Source organism: Falco biarmicus, chromosome 15 (genome assembly GCF_023638135.1).
Source record: "Falco biarmicus isolate bFalBia1 chromosome 15, bFalBia1.pri, whole genome shotgun sequence".
Taxonomy (NCBI): Eukaryota; Metazoa; Chordata; class Aves; order Falconiformes; family Falconidae; genus Falco; species Falco biarmicus.
This window is the reverse complement of record NC_079302.1, coordinates 4,746,145-4,762,683: the sequence shown is the minus strand read 5'-3', so window position 1 is coordinate 4,762,683 and position 16,539 is coordinate 4,746,145. Positions and strand designations below refer to the sequence as shown.

The following is a 16,539-nucleotide window of genomic DNA, read 5'->3' as shown; positions in this document are numbered from 1 at the left end:
CAGGATTGCTATGGCAACCCCAATCACAAACTGTAAAGGATTCATACTAAAACTTAAAATGGCTCATGCTTTAAGGTCTTTTCTCTCTTCCTCGCCCTCTTTCTTATTTTCTTCATCACAGAAATCACGTCTAGAGCAGAGTCTATAGCGACTTTATCATGGACCCTTTGTGGACTGGCAGCCCTTTGTTCCCCGGCTTCATGAGGCTGAGCAAATGCAGCTGCTCTTGGAGTCAGTGGGAATATCAGGTGTTGTTTTCCAGTTACTCAGATCAACAGGATCCCTGCAATGAAATCACCCAGTCCAGTGGCTCTTTTCAGTTCCAGAATTTCTTGGTGGGGTGAGGTCTATAACTGCTGGTCTTGCATTGCTCTCTTTGGAAAGGCTCTCCCTTACTACAGCCAGAAAAGCTTTGGTGCATTTTCTGTGTGCCAAAATTTTAGGACTCTGGGAGATGAGCTCTGTAGGAGTGGTGTAAGAGATTATTGCTTCATCTATTCCTTATGCCCTGCTCCAAAAGGTTACTAATTTGATTGCAGAAGCAGCTACTCATTAGCTATATGCACACCTCTGGCCTCAGCTTAGAAGAGTACTGTGAGCTTCCATGGATGGGAATTTATTTGGCTACTTCTTGGACCGTGATAGTTTTGTCTTTCTAGCTGCTTGCTTGGTCCCATCTTGGGTATCTGTTTACAGTGGCAAAATCAAACCTTTCATTTTTCTATCCGTACCCTAATTATGCAAACAACAGTTTTACACAAAGCTCTGCCCATTGCATGAGCTTTGTGTTGGACAGGAGATTTGGGGAATTCCTTCGGTTGCCCACAATGCAGCAGGATAGCTCAGGGGAATTTCTCATTGTATTTTATTCTCTATATGCTGAGTGTGCTTCAGAACCATCTTTCCCTCTCAAACTGAAATGTGAAAAGCAATTCTGTTCAAGCCACTGACCTTCACATCCTTACCCCTGGGGGACAGAAGGAATTCCTACACAGCTAACATTTTCTCTACTTATGAGAAAAACTTATCCTCTGTTTGCTCTGAGTCACATTGGATGTTAGCAATGGCTCCATGGTTACCCAGTTCACCCTTCTGCTACCTGCTTAGAATTTACCACAAGATTATCAATTGACAGAAACTGGAGGACCTTTATCGGTATGAACTTGAATTTCCCTGATTTATCTCAGCTGATTCTGACTGTTTGCTGAAACAACTCCCTCCGAGTCCATCCAAGATTTTACACAAATGGATGTGGTGTGCATAACTTACAGATGGAATGACACTTGCATCCTTTGGCTGAAAGGGAAACCAGCTGTATGGGTGGGGGGATTTCCTGCATCACAGCAGCTGAAGCAGGAAATAGGGAAAATTCAGCCAAAAAGACTTTGCCAGTTCTCTAAAGAACATGCCTGAGTAAGCTTCCAGACAAATCTGGCTTTGATTGTCTCTGTCTTACTTGATGTAACGAAAAGAGATCACCATTTTTTTAAATTTTGTTTTTGATGCAAAAGTAGCAGATCAGGCCAAAAGGGAATAGGAACAACCTGAGGAACTGCTAAATACAAAAAGAAAGTAGAGGTGATGTGAGGGATTATATTGTTATTGTCTGATTGAGCTTTAAAGAACAGAATGTATAGTATTTAGTCACATATTCCTATATGATTGCATTTTATGAATGTATTCTTTAAATAGTGACGTAGGTTCCGTAGTGCCCTTGGTGCCCGCTGTGGGTAGATCTCCTTTTTGTTTTCATACCAGGTCTGAGCAGCTGTAGTCTTTCAAATGATATTTCTGACAATGAATAAATCACAGTGCATATGAAATGACTGGTGCAGCATGAAGACTCTCCCACAGAAATAATTCACGAGTGATTACCCCCCTCTATCTCAAACATGCAACACAGCAAATGTTTGCAGAGCATAGCAGTCCAGCAACAATTATAGTATCAATCCTATTACTTCTGAATGAAAATGCGCGAGAGAATTGTATGTACAAAATGCCACAATATTCCCTGGGCATAAAGCCAAAGTGGAATAATTCAACCACATTAAAGTATTTCATGTTTTGGGTACTTTTTAACATGCTAACGCATGAAGATCAATGTGTTCTCAAAGAAAGCAGAGGTTTTGCAGAAAAAATCCTTTGTACCGGCAGAATATTTTGTCGTTGAATTTTGACCCATTTTCCCAAGGGGATCTTGGGCATGATGTTTAAAACTCAGGTACATGTGCAAATTAGGGGCAAAAGTCTAATTTGCACATGCATTTTCCCTGGCTATATGAACAGAATTCAATTGAATTCCTGTTAGGGGATTAATAATGCTCTGGGTCTCAACAGAAGTGAAGTGTGAGGGCTTGGGGAGTGGTTCTAATTTCATGATTCCTGCCAGTGTCAATCCTGGCATATGTATGATTGCCTACTTGATTACCATCACAGAATGAAAATATGAATGGGGGAGCTATTCTACTCTGCTAGCCTCTAGGCTGAGGAGCTGGAAGGAGTGGAGAAAGGCTGAGGGGTGGGCAGCGAAGCCTCGCAGAGGTAACAGTTGGTAATGAACTTTTGCTGGCTAGAGGCTTAGCATGACTTCCTTTTCCCCTGGTTATGGCAAAGCTCCGGTCACAGCCTTCTTCCCGATCTGAAGTTGTGGTCTCTCTCCAGGACACAAGGCAGCTTGTACAGTCGTGTTCTCATTGCACGTGTTAAAAGGCATGGAGAAATGACTGCTCTGCCTCTTGACAAGCTGCACAGACATAGATATGTGTTCCCTGGGCCCTTGTGTTAAGTATAAGAGCCCTCCGGAATAAATAACTGCAACAGTCCTTGCTGAATAACACAGTTCACACAAAGGAGGATATATTAGCTGCTTTTTTACTCTCTGCAAGCAAAATAACCAAAGCAATCCATCCCTTCCCCAGAAAGTGGAAGTAGGAATAAGTAGCTGTAGAATCCTACAGGGTAGATGTCCGATAACAAATCCATCCAGTTTAAGTCTCCCTCATGTAAAATAAAGGAATGTAAGAACTCACTATTGCCAGTGCCCCAAGCAGGAGCTTAGCAGCTAGCAGTAGCGACAGCTCAGATTATTAGTGTATTTATAATAAAGTCTTTTAAGTCTGCCACATGGAAGGATTTGTGAGTCAGCAAATATATAGCAAATAGGTCTGCAAGGGACAGGCTAGCACAGAAAGGAAAATTGTCAGGAATTATTCAGCCCTGAACATGCCCAAGTCTGCCTCTGTTTCCTTTAGCAATAACTATTGTTCTGGGAATGAGGGATTCGTTATTTTTAATTTCTTTGAAAGGCAAAGAGCAGTGTTGGTCTGTGACTATAATAAAGCAGGTCAGCCCGCCCGAGTTGGCATGAGCACACAGGCAAACTGTGCACAGGGATGTCCTACCAAATCACCTGTTGTGCAAAGACTGCTACCCAGTTTAGCCTCTTAACCTACATTTGGAAATACATTATGCTTTACAGATGCATGCTGTAGTAGGTTTTGGGGAACTGATTGACTTTCTAATAGGTTTAGAGCTAGAGATGCCAATTTAGGGCTCATAGGAAGGAGAGCCCTTAATCCTGTTCAACCTGGAGGTTCCTTGCAGGACTGAGACCACACAGAGCCCCCCCCCCCCCCCCCGCAAAAAAATGCAAAAAGAGACGTCTAGCCTCAGTAATGTGTAATTTTTTGCATTTAAACTTTGGAGAAAAATAAATTACATTTACTGCTGTGACTAACCAGAAAGCAGCAACTGAATGCCACAGCATAGAGGAGAGATTTTAATAAAATGAATGCAGAACTCATGTGAAAATTGGTTGGAATAGGATGTTTAATTCATGTTAGTATCTTTAAAAACCTTTGCTAAACACAGATCCTAATCACTTGTGTTAACTCATGGTCCATTCTGCTTTTTTTAGCAGTAGTAATCCAGGTAACCTGGACAAACTCCAACTTGGGTAATTATGTTCTCCTGACCTAAATTCTTCTTGGTGTTTCAAATGGATACTATTCTTGGTCTGACATCCTAAAACAGCAATTGCTCTTATGTGCACTCAAAGGCTTTCTGTGTTTCCTCAGAGTTAGCTATGTATCACTGGGTATACACTGTATCTTGGGTATGTTATGGTATGTTCATAAACTTTAAAATCCCTTTAGGAATAAAGCGGGGGAGGAATTAGTAAATTTTATTTACATTTTACAGTGTCTACTTAAAAATATTTTTATACATATATATCAGATATGTATTAGATTAAATCTGATATTTTAGCATACATATGCTCTGTGATGTGGTCATTTTAGGCACTTCAATAGGCAGTCCTACAACTTCAGGTTTTCTTGGCATTTATCACAGGCTTTGGAGAATGGATGCTCATAATTCTGCCAAACAATGTTATGAGGACTTCACCTGGACATTTCCAGCTTGTTCTTCCTGCTTCCAGCTGGTCAGCCAGTACCTGAAATACACCAGTGGTTCCTGGAACTACATGTCCTCCAGGAGCACTTGGCACAGACCAATACACAGAGCACAGGCTAAAAAAAACCATACATACAGATGAACCCTGTTTGGTTTGGGGTGGGGGGGAGTTGTGTGTGTTTGTTTGGTTTGTTTTTTTTTTTATGAAGACTCCAAGATGAGGCAGTGGCCTGAGGAAACTGTAAAAGGATAAAGCAGATCTAGTGGATCACCCTGGGGATATCAGCTGAATCAACATTAGCTAAATTTGCTAGACTTTCTTCCACATCTTGATTTCTGCTCCAAGTGTGAAATATGCACTTACCTTCACTGTTGTGCTGTCCATTTGGTGGCTTTATCAAAAACATTTTACTAAACCTCATCCTTCAGCTGTTGCTTGGACCTTACCCATCCTTTTTCACATGCTGTGATTTGTTAGATCTTTCATATGACCTGAGCTCCTGGCACATATGTGGGCAGGCTGCCTTCACCAGTCAGGCAAGCACAGGAAAACAACAAGGTGGGACCTGCATTTCAGGATAAGTACAGGAAACAAAGAAATTTGTGTAGGAAGGGAGCAGAAGGGAAATCAGTGTCAAAACCCCGGATTTGAAGGATGGGACAGGAAGTAGGAGGGTCACTAGAGAGGAAGAGAAAAGCTGCGGCTGCTAAAGGATGTAGCAGTAGGGTATGAAAAAGCTCTGCAGTGGAAACGTGTAGTGTCAGTAGGTAAAATAAGAGTAGAGGATGGAGCCATGAGTAGAAAGGACAAGGCCTGGCAGTGGAACCAGGAAATAGCACAAAGCCACTGCCAAGAGGAAGCTGGCAAAAATCTGGTCTCATCATTGCCCCAGCCATGCTGACATTCCCACTGTCACTCCTTTTAGTGTAATACCTAAAGTGAGCTGCAGCCATTCACAGTAAAAACTCACTGGTTTATGGCAGGTCGCAGCCACGAAGCCATTGCATTTTCATTAGTGCAGTAAAATCCATGAATTATAGATGTTTGACTATATAAATCTTGTTCTTCACTTGGATACAGGCACAGTTGCTGTTTTAAACAGTCAAGCAAAGAGATGCACAAAGTGTGCCAGATCACTCCCTGATGCATTAAACATGGATGACGTTCATCCAAAATATTTTAACATCACATTTATTTCTCTCTGTCACTAGCAAGTTGTGCAAGTTGTGAATGCTGGAGCCAGTTGAGGCCACTGATTCCTTGAAACAAGGACATTCTATTCTTACTTACAGTAAGTACAAGAATAATTGCAGTCTGTAGCTAAGTATCTTGAATAAAGCACTCCTGGGACTTTGGAGAGGACTTGGTAGTTACTGTGCTGTGTTACTGCAGCCATTCTCTGAGTGTCTGAACCCAGAGCAGAGTCACTGTGATGTTTTCCAGAGACATTACGAGAACTGAGAAGAGATTGTACAATCACTTTCAATTGGCTTCCAAGGTGGTTTTATTGCTGGTTTCAGGATGCAAGTAAATTAAGGAGGTTAATTGGTTTGTATTTCCCTGTAGGAAAGTAGGAATTTCCAAGTAGGAAACCCCCTTGCAAATTAATCTGCCTCGAAGTCGGTCTGTTTCTTAGCATTATCGTTTTTTGCTCCTTTTTGGTTTTGGGTTATATTCATCCTTCAGTCTTGGGAAGCTTTAGAGACAGAAGACCTTTGGTCTCCCAGGGTACATGTGGCGTAAAGCCCCTTACTCTGTGTAAACAGATACTTGAAATGACGCTAGCAGCATGAGAGAGGCAATAGTTTCTGAGAGGCGCTGACAAAGAAGAGAGACTTTCTTTAATGGGAAGTGCATACTGAAGTATGTAACAAAACCATGGTTGAAAGCCCACAGTGTTACTGCCACTACTGAGTCTGATAGAGAAGAAAATTCTCACAGTACCATTTTCAGGACTACATCATTGATAAATGGCTAATGATAATAACCATTGCCACAATAACGCTGTCTTTCTCCAGCCTTTTATCTTTGATGAGCTGAAAGCTTGTCACACAGATGTTCACTATTAAACTTTGTAGCACTACCCTATGGTACATAAGCGTATAGGGAGAGTAGTTAATGGAATTGGAGCCACTCAGTGCTTACCTCAATTTACCTCACAGTAAAAAGAGCATTTTTATATGCTGAGGCTTGCTTTGTGCTGGAATGTGCTTCAGCCACAGCAAAATGACTGACATTCACAGAGTAAGAAAATAACAAGTTTTTTAGACTGAAGAGTTCTTCCTGATCGTTCTGGAGATATCCCAGGTCACGTACTTTGTCTCCAAAAGTTAGACAGAGTCAAAGAGGTTCTTGTCATTCTTAGCAATTTCCTTCCTTTTATCCTTACAGGGATATCTGTATCACCGCCTTTATCTATGATTTTGTTCTCACTCTCTCCCTCCATCTCTGTTAGTCTGAAATCATGTGAAATACCACGCTTGGGTCAGGAAAAAGAGCCAAAGTGCTGAGAAGCTGATATACCTGTTCCCTTAGGGCCAGATCTAGAGGCTATGAAAGTCCAGATGAGTTCCATGAATTTCAGAAAGATCCAGTGAAAGCTCCAATATGAATGCCTGTTTCATGTTCTGTGCTTCCAGAAAAGATGCTTTAAAGGGAGGCTGTCCCATCCACCCCCTCAAAGCTTGTCATGTGGTCCTATCACACTATGCACTCAACCTTACTGAGGAGCTGCAGATATATCTAGCAAAAGGCACTCTGCCTTTGTATACTGCCTGGAAGAAATTGTTGTTCAGAGAAACAAAATCTACACCACCCTCTTACATCTGTGCTTGAGACACAGTGGGCATAGGAAAGAGAAAGACACAGCTCTGGCACAGACAAAAAATAATAATATTCTCCTGCCTACAAAGGTCAAGACTTTCACTGAAGGGAGTATTTCCCTCCCACTCATTACTTTCTCACTGACAAAAAATTGGTTAGTTAAAATAGGGAGTTTGAGCCTGTCTGGCTCTGATATTGACATCTGAAATTACATAATTTAATTCCATTTTTTGCCATCTTCTGATCTTTTGTGTGATTAGTCAATAAAATCAATGTATTCTGGAGTTCATAGAGAAGATATGTGCGTTTCCTGTGCAATGCAAAAAGCAGTGAGCAAATACATGTAGTGAGTGCCCTGTTCGCAGTTACCATAGAGACAGCACATTAAAAGAACTGTTCCCCTTATTCCTTATCACTGATCTAGAATTAAAACCAACGCTTTTTCTATTCTTGTTGAATTCTTTTGCTTCTCTTGCACGTAGACAAGGTGCTGAATTGCTGGTCAGGTCCTTGTGTTTAAGATCAATGGACAACCTGTTTCATGCATACTCCTCCAAGCTGCTGAAAACCAAGAATGTAAACTTAGTCCCACCATCTCTCAGGTTGAGCAAAGTTCAGATCTCAGAGCTCTCTACTTTGTTCCTTAAACCGTGCTCGTGCAATTTCCTGTTTAGATGCAAAAAAGGGGCTAAAGAGATCTTGTTGCTTCCTGTTCTAGGTTCACGGTCGTTTCTTCCACAGCAGCAGCTGACTGTCAGGGTATTTCTCTGAAAGACACTTGAGTTTTTCACATCAGTTCAGAGGGCTCGTTTGTAAGAGCAGTTTCAAAACATGACTTCAAGTGGCCAAAAAAATTCCAATAAAATAGGTTCTTTGGATTGTAAAAGCGTTAGCTGAGCAGACTTGGGTTTGCGTCAGAGAAGCACAAAGCACCCTGGAGACAGTTAATACTGTAGAAAAGCTCTGTGAGCTTTGTGAATGAGGTACAAAATACCTGACTTGAAGTTCTGCAGACATTGCTGTTCCTTTGCTATATTTTCAGCACTTCTCTGGGATTTAGAAAAGGGTCCTGATACTTGTTAGCTCCTACAACTGAAACGTGTGTTGGTTTATTAAGTTCTGAGGTGAATTGACACATTCTGGATGTTGTTGCAATGTGAATTGGGAGATGAACCTGGCACTCCAGTGGCTCTCAGAGATAAACAATTTAGCCACAACCTCACTGCACAGCACTGGAAAACTTTGCAGCTGAGGCCCTTCAGTTGTTGATTTCTCCTTGCTGTTTGGGGAAATTAAAGTGTCACGGTGACCAGGGTCAACAGATTCACTGAAAAGTCAGCAAGACATGTCACATATGAGCAACGAAAAACAGTTCTAATTGAGGCTTCGATGTTTTTCTGGTTGGTTTGACTGAAACCTTACCAAGATGGCTTTTCCAGAATTCTCTTCAGACTTGTCAAGAGGGAGACCTCTAAGAAGAAAAAAAGGTTTTAAAATATACAGGGAGGTCAATACAGTTCAGGTGACTGAGGTTTTGTATTACAGGAGCCCTCAAAGGCCTGGCTGCAAAAGCTGCTGAGTGAAGGCAAGACCCCAGTTCCAGAGTATATTCCTTCCCCCAAGGTTGATTGTATCTGGGAGACAAAAGGACATAAACCAAGTGGCATCACGGTGCACGTTTTCGCCACCTTCAATATCCCCTCCTCAGTTTTAACATCTACCCTGAATCTATTTTCTGCTCTATATTATTTTGTCACTAATTGTACAATAATTCTTCAATTACTGTAGACTGGAGAACAGGGAAATCCATCTGTTGGATACTGTGTCCTTATGACTCTTTCTGACCTAAATTTGGAAAGGCTCCACCTTCCACCTCCTTTCCATTCCCTCAGGATGTTGAGTCCCAGGCACTAACATATTAAATTTAAGTACCAAGTGCCAGCAGTCTGCCCTGTCTAGCTCCCAGCAATTAATAGTCTTGCAGAGGGGACAGATGAATGGCATGTGAAGCAGCATCCTGAATCATGCTGTAATTTGTAGGCCATGACATCCTATTCATGAAACCAGAGCTTTTACTTACATATGCAAGGCCAGAAACTGGTGATCTAAAAATCCTTTTCTTCTTCAGGGAAAATAAAGCTTTGGATCCCAGAAAATGTCTTTAGGAATGAAATGAGATCCTGAATTAGATGCTGCCTCTTTTTTTCCTCATCTGGACAACTGGTGCCGTTTGTGCGGTGTGATAAACAGTAGTATGTAATTCAGGGTCAGAAGGACCCAGCATCCAGCAGTGTTGGTGAGGCAGGAGGTGGTGCCTGGGGCTTTTATTTTAAGTACTTGTATGCTGTAACTTTGTAATTCTGTTGACTTCCCAAATACAGTAATAAGCACTTTTACATCTTCAAAGTGCTTACAGATACTATCTCACTTATCTCCTAGGGAAGGAAAATAAGAAAATGATCAGTAACAGATAAGTAAATTATTTAATTTTGTAGACGAACTCAAAGCTTAAGGGGAATTAAAGACCTGATGTCAAGCTAAATCAAAGTGATGGAAATGAGCTGGAACTTGGATCTATCCGAGGCTTCTAGTAGGCAAAAGTGAATTTCACCACTCTGCAAATATGGTCTAGCTGCGGAGGCCCTTGTTCGATGAAAGGACAGAACTATACGACGAGCTGAGCTGAGATCCTGGGGAGGAGGGCTCATGCTTTCATTGCCAGCATGACGGTGGGACTGGCAATAGCTGGTGCAGAGAAAACCACCCTCCCTCCAGCCCCTTGCAGTGGCTATTTGAGTCCCTCCACCAGGGCAGCGGGCTCACAGCTCTCCTTGGTAGCTGCCTACCTTGCCCTGGCCAGACCCAGGGCTGCTGCAGCCCTTCTGTGACTTGCCAGTGTCACTGTGCTGAGAATAAATGTCACATGAAGGAATAAATTAAAGCTAGGAGCACCCGAATCCCAGAGAAGTGCCCAGTTTACAAATTAACACAGTACCTCTCACAAAGATCCTGGCTTATTTTGTTACAAGAGAGGCCAGCTGGATGAAAATATTTCTTTTTGGATGGTAATTATAGAAGAATAGGAGGACTGGGGTCATAGAAAGCTAAAATCTTTGTAAGAGCCAAGTGCTGGTTTGAATGCACTCCTTTCTTTCAAGATCTTCAGCTATTCCCTGCATGCTTAGAAACACTTTCTGAAGAACCATTTTTTAAGTGGTACAGCACAAGAAAAGCATTCCTCCTTCAGAGAGCACTGAATACTAATTTACTCTTGGCAGGTTGTGGAAAAAGAGGGCAAGAATTTTTTTGCTGTCCTGTTTGAATGTAGTAATGTGTCAAATTAGGATTAAAGTGCTGTTTCCTCAGTTCTACTCTGACTTTGATGCTATACAAGATGTACTCAACACTGCTTTTCTGTGGCACCACTCAGATATAAGAACGTCCCAAAGGCATTCTGTAAAGCTGCTAGTCAGGCATTGTTAAGCAGTGACGAGTGAAGGGAGTATGTAAACACGGCTGGCATTACATCCACCCCAGTATCCTACATACTGATGTGAACGCTGGCACCAGTTAAGGCATGGTTGGTTTTATGTCTGGCTGGCCAGCACATCCCAGCTGATGCCAGACTGGTTTTGAAAGCCCTATTCTGTCACCAGCTCTTGGATAAATTTTTAGTAGGTGAACTCTGAGATGTCAAACATCTGAGCACTGTCTTGGTAAGGAACCTCAGTGCTTTAGGTTAGAGTCCATATACGCTGGGTAGTTTGCTCTTGCACAGGATTCCTTTAGAAAAAGTTGGATCTTGGAGGGAAAAAAAAAAAAAAAAAAAAAAGGAAAGGCTTCTTCTATCCTTGTGGGATACACCAGGGTCCTTATGGAAAGAGCTGATGTCCCACAGTACCACTGCAACTGAAGCAAATAAAAGCCCCCTTGGGCATGCGTTAGTGCGGAGCATGGGCCTGCCCTTCTCCAGCAGGAAAATCTCTCCAAGTTGCCTCAAGCCTGTACCTATGTATCACCTTGCCAACATAGGCACAAGGAAAGTCTAGACTTAGGCGCAAATTGGCAATAATTTCTGAGCCAAGCTAGGTTTTATGTTGTAATGATGGTTCATTAAACTAAATTACACCTTCAACAACATCTTTGAATCATTTTGTTGTTTTCAGAGTATTAATTATGAAGACTTTCCTGATTTGTGAAGCTTAAATAGGCAAATGCATCTACTGGTGTTGTCCATCACTTGGATTATAGGATTATATATTAATCTTTTACAGCCATGAAAACGTGGAAATTAGTGTTCAGTGGTTCTCTCAGAGCTCATCATTACAAAACACGGGACAGTCCAAATGCATAAAATGCATGCACCTTGGAAAGGCTTTGGGAGTGTTGTGTCTGTGTGGTGATTAGACCATAAACTATGTACTGATTCGCTGAAAAAAAAAAACCAAACATAAGTCCACTGCACTCCTAGACCTCCATCCATAAATCTCCAGATACTTACAGGAATGGTTTTGTTTGTTACTTATGATCAAGCAGTGGTTTAGAGTGTGGCTGGCTGATAGGCAGAGAATTCAGGCATGTCCAGACCTGCCATACAGACAATAAAAGTGATGTACTGTGAGAAGCAGGGACTTAAATCCCTTTTTATGTGAGATGCTGAAACGACTCTAAAAAGCTGTCGTTACCACAGGTTGTCTGACCTAGAGCTGAAGGTATATTACAAAATGAATCAAACAAAACCGAGCTTTGGAGGAATATCAAATGTGAAGTGGTGCTTGGTTCATATGCTATTCATTTTTCAGATATTGGATAAATGCAAGGTTGAATGAGGGAAGAGCAGTAAGAGAGCGAAGTGCAGGTATCCAACTAGCTCACTCTATCCAATGCTTTTGATAACATAATTATTAACTGTAATGTTATAATTTTCTATCTGTACAAGCAATGTCAGGAAACAGAGATGACAACCTGGTATTCATTATATCGAACTGAATTCATGCACAGATTTTTCAGATCCTGTATCTTTCTTGAGGTGGATTGTATGCTCAAAATTAAAGAGAATGACCTTGAAAATGATTGGACTCTTTGCAAGTATGCATTGTACACATGGCTATGGAAAAGTTATCTTGCAATTTTTATCTTTTCTTCTCTGGATGAATTCCATTAGTGATGCCATGTTTTCAGACCTGAGAGGTCAAGCCTGGGAATACTTTCCAGTTCTGAATGGTCCTGTACTGGAACCAATAGCTCTAATCTGCAGAAAGACTTCTCCAGAGATCTTATTAAAGAGGCTGTTGTCATACTAAAACTGGACCAGAAGGTCTTGTTTTGAATCTCAGTGAGGCCTCTCCCTGGCCTTTGGCATGACATATATTTATATATTCATGACCATGTGTAATTAATGCAATTGCATCTGTGATAAATTTATTTACATAATTAATATTCACATATATAATCTGGAAGGAATCCACAGAGATCAGAATTATATCAGCCTAGTATTTAAAACTAGCTTTTGAAATTATATGTTCTGCATGAAGATTTTCTGAGTTGAAAGCAAGGCTCAGCCTGGTCTGTTCAGGCTTGGCCTTGGTTTTGCCTTGCTCCCAAGCACAATTGCAAGGCAGTCTGTGGTAGCTGCATAGAGTTGTTTTGGTTAAGAACTTCCTTTTCTTGGTATAAATCAGAGCCCAGCTCTGACTTAGTTGCTGCAACTTTAGCAGAAATTCCCTTAAACCAGCAGAGTACTAAGCACAATTCAGTTCTGTCCTCTTCCTTCTTGCATCTCTCGATGTTACCATAGTCCCCCTGGACCCTTTTGAAGAATACAGTAAAAAATACTCATTGTTGTCTTTTAATTTTGCTTAGTGTGTTTCTTCTTCTTTTTCTCCCAGTGTCTTCTCAGTGTTGTTTTCTCTTTTACTTCCTCATTTCATCTTAAGCTTTGTTTCATGTTGAATAAAGTACCATCCCCTGTAACAAGCAATTTAGTTTAAAAAGACAACACCTATTCTTTTTTTTTTCTTCTTTTTGTAAAAGTCTCCTTCAAGTCGGCAAAGGTTTTCTACGCTGTATTCTGTAATTAACTTGTCTTTGAGTGAACGAGTACACTCTACTAATGCAAAGCATTTTCTAGCTCAAGATCTTTTATTGGTTGAAAGAAAATCTGTGTTTTAATCAAAGTAACATTAAGAAGTAACTCAGCTGGAAAATTTGCTAAGGATGTTTGTGTTTTTGAAAGCTGTGATTGGATCTGAGTGGGGGTACTTTCCACATTCTGCAGTTATATATAAGCCACATTATATTTTCTCTTCCAAAATATTTCCATTCTGCAGTAAATGGATCTTGGGCTTTTCAAAATGTCTAGGAAAAGAATCTGAGAGACACAGGGGAGAAATGGTTTTTATCCAGCTCAGACTACTTAGTCACTGGCTGGAAAGACATCTATGAGAGATAGCGAGGCTTAAACACCTTCTCCAAAGTAAAGATCATTTTACTGTTCCCTAGCTAATGCTCGAGTCAGGGTAAACATGGAAGCCATAAATTGCAGTAGTGGGGCAGAAATACTGCAGAGTGGCTTTGTCAGTGAAGAAGGTGAGTGGGAAAATGTTTAGGATGCTCAGGATCCCAGTATGAGTCTGCTCCAGCCCCCGTCCCAGATGAAGGGTGGGGTGGGCTCTCCATCACTGAGAGAGCTAAATATTCATCCCCTTGGAGACTCAAGCCAGAAATTCAAGCCACGCTGAACCTGGTCCATATGTTCCTACAGAAAGTTCATGTTTCAGCTATCAAGTGCTTTTGTCCCAAAAAAAGAATACAGAGTTTTACTGTTGACTTCAGTATAGCTAAGATTCTGCTTGTAACTTGCCTTAAAACGTTTGGCACTTGGCTGCAGCTCATTTCTCTTACAAATCCCTGAGGTCATGATTCAACAATACAACAAATCCAGCTTAAGGGCTCCTTGTGTTGGATCAGAAAAGTCATGACACGTAATCACATCACGCAGAGCACTGCTCCAGAGTAAGCAAACTTGCCCATTCAAATGTATTAAAAAATAATAACAGGTTTACGTTGGGCCAGAAGTCTCACTTCTAGATGAGGCATCTTCTGCAGCTACTGCTCCAATGTTTTGACTATCAAAAGTAGTCTGCCCTCTTCTAGGCAGGGGGAAATTAGCATAAACACAGTGTTCAGCACTCCAGCTACTTCACCAGCAATACAATCATGTGCCGGTGTCTGATCCACATCAAATATGTATTTCTGGCAGATCAGCAGCGCAGAGGTCTGGTATTAATGATCACAGAACCAGGGCCCCAGTCCAGAAGCGTGGGAAGACACTTGAAAAAAGAAACAGTGCTTTTTCCAGAGGCACCCTGAGAAGATCAGGGCAGCCATTTCTCCTGGTCCTTTCATCAGGGAAGTGAGCAAAGCTGCAGGGGCAAATCACTGCAAAGAATTCTTCCTTAAGCACTGGAAAGGCTTAGGAGTTCAACGAGATATTGCCAGATGAGAAAGCAGCTGTGACACATTCCAGCTGTGGCTGGAAAGGAGAGCTGTTCCTCCCCAGTCCATCACATGAAGATTTCCTAAGCTGGCCCCTGCCGAACATTTGCTGGTAGTAAACGACTGAAGCAGTCAAACCTGAAGTAGTTTAAATACTTCGTTGCAGCAAGGAAAAGCTTAGCAAATCAAGGTGATTAATTTAATAAATTCCTTTGGCTAATAGGACCTGAGTTGAAGGAAATAAATTTTACTTTCACGTAAAGCACATAGCCATTCCAAACTGAGTTCCTATTGAGAAAAAGAATTAATACCCAATTGGAAATTTGCTTGAGTTTTTCTGGATTTTTTTTTTCTTTTTTTTTTTTTTTCTTTTTGGCCTAAAGTCATCCATGCATTTCTTTTCAGTATTTCATCAAAACACCTTTTCTCTGTGAGGCGTTATTGTGTAACTAACTTTTATCACCCATTTCCATTTGGGTACTTTGACTCATAGGAGTAAACTTGCTGGTGTGACACAGGTGCCAGGTGAACATTTCACACTAACTGGGGACATTTCTTTGTGGCCGCTTGACCCTGCTGCTAAATCCTCCTGGTTATAGAAATAATAATTAAGACGTCTGAGGTCACATTCTCAATAGCCAGAATCATCCTGCAGTCTCTTCCAGAAAATAAGGAATTGCAGTAAACAAGGGAGAGGCTTCCCAGAAGGAGTCATTTCACAGTGAGCTCAGTCGGTCGTGAGCCGTAGAGTATCGAAGCAGTTTGTTGTAGCTCTCCTGCAGGTCATCCCCGACAGAGTGCACCGGGATGTTTACAGCGTTACAAATCTGAAGGCTCTGACTGATGTATTTAGGGACAGAGGCCTTTCTGAACTATGGCGTTATTCACCCTTTGGTACAGCTGTTTTGTCTTTATAGCTGTTAAATATAATGTGTGCTGAAAGGGGAAAACGGTCATTAATTCATTAGTGATAATTCTCATTGTTTTCTTGCACGCTTGTATACATAGCGCACAGAATAACACAGCCCCAGGGCCTTACCCTCTGCAACAAACCCACAGAGACAGGACTTTCCCATGTCGGAGCACGGATGCTCTGAACCACGCAGGCTGTTTTGTTCTGCTGCCAGGCAAAGTCTCCAGTCAGATAGTTATTATTGCTCACTCTTTTTTTAATAAAAAAACCTCTCTGAAAGCAAACAGAATGAAAGCGTGTAAGGAAAGATGCTAGTTCCATTTCTTGGGGTCCACAAAAATTGCAGAACTCCTAGAGTGGATGCATTCCTGGTACAAAAGCAAAATCAGAGAGGCAGGGGAAAAAAAAAAAAAAAAAAAGATAATGCTACCTGGGCATGTAAATAATCCCTATTAAGATTTGTTTCTTTTTTTAAGCAAAACAACTGGATAGGATTATTGTGATAGGAAAGATTACAGAAACGTTCAAGCGGTTAAGATTCTAGTCAGGAGTGAGGCTCTGTTGTGTTAAGCCTTATATAAATACACAATAAGATGCAACCCCCTAGCCTGGAAAAATTATATTGGGAAAGGCAAGACTCAGGGAGGCTGGGGAGGGACAGAGGCACAGAAAAGGGAAGCAACATGCCCCAGGTCAGACAATAGCTTACTGGCAGCAGCAAAAATAGAATAGGAGCTGGCTTCTTCCCACACTGGTGTGACTCCCTCCTTGACTGATTGTTGTGAAATAAGTCATTGTTCACAGAAATGAGACATACACTACTCACATACTTAGCTGCAAATCTATTCCATGAAGAGGTTTTCAGCTATTTGTTGAGCTGTAGGCTTTCTAT

General features: G+C 41.4%; 1 protein-coding gene across 15 annotated transcripts in view; it reads left to right on the top strand.

The window, feature by feature from the left end:
- Window positions 1–16,539, top strand: part of KLHL36 (kelch like family member 36) — a 97,777-nt gene that overhangs the window by 23,581 nt on the left and 57,657 nt on the right. For 3 of the 15 annotated variants that reach the window (XM_056361173.1, XM_056361168.1, XM_056361176.1), the window contains exon 3: window positions 5,626–5,705. The exons of the other annotated variants lie outside the window; for them this stretch is intronic. The gene's annotated coding sequence lies outside the window, so the exon portion shown is untranslated. The remainder of the gene's footprint in view (window positions 1–5,625; window positions 5,706–16,539) is intronic. 15 annotated transcript variants of the gene reach the window in all.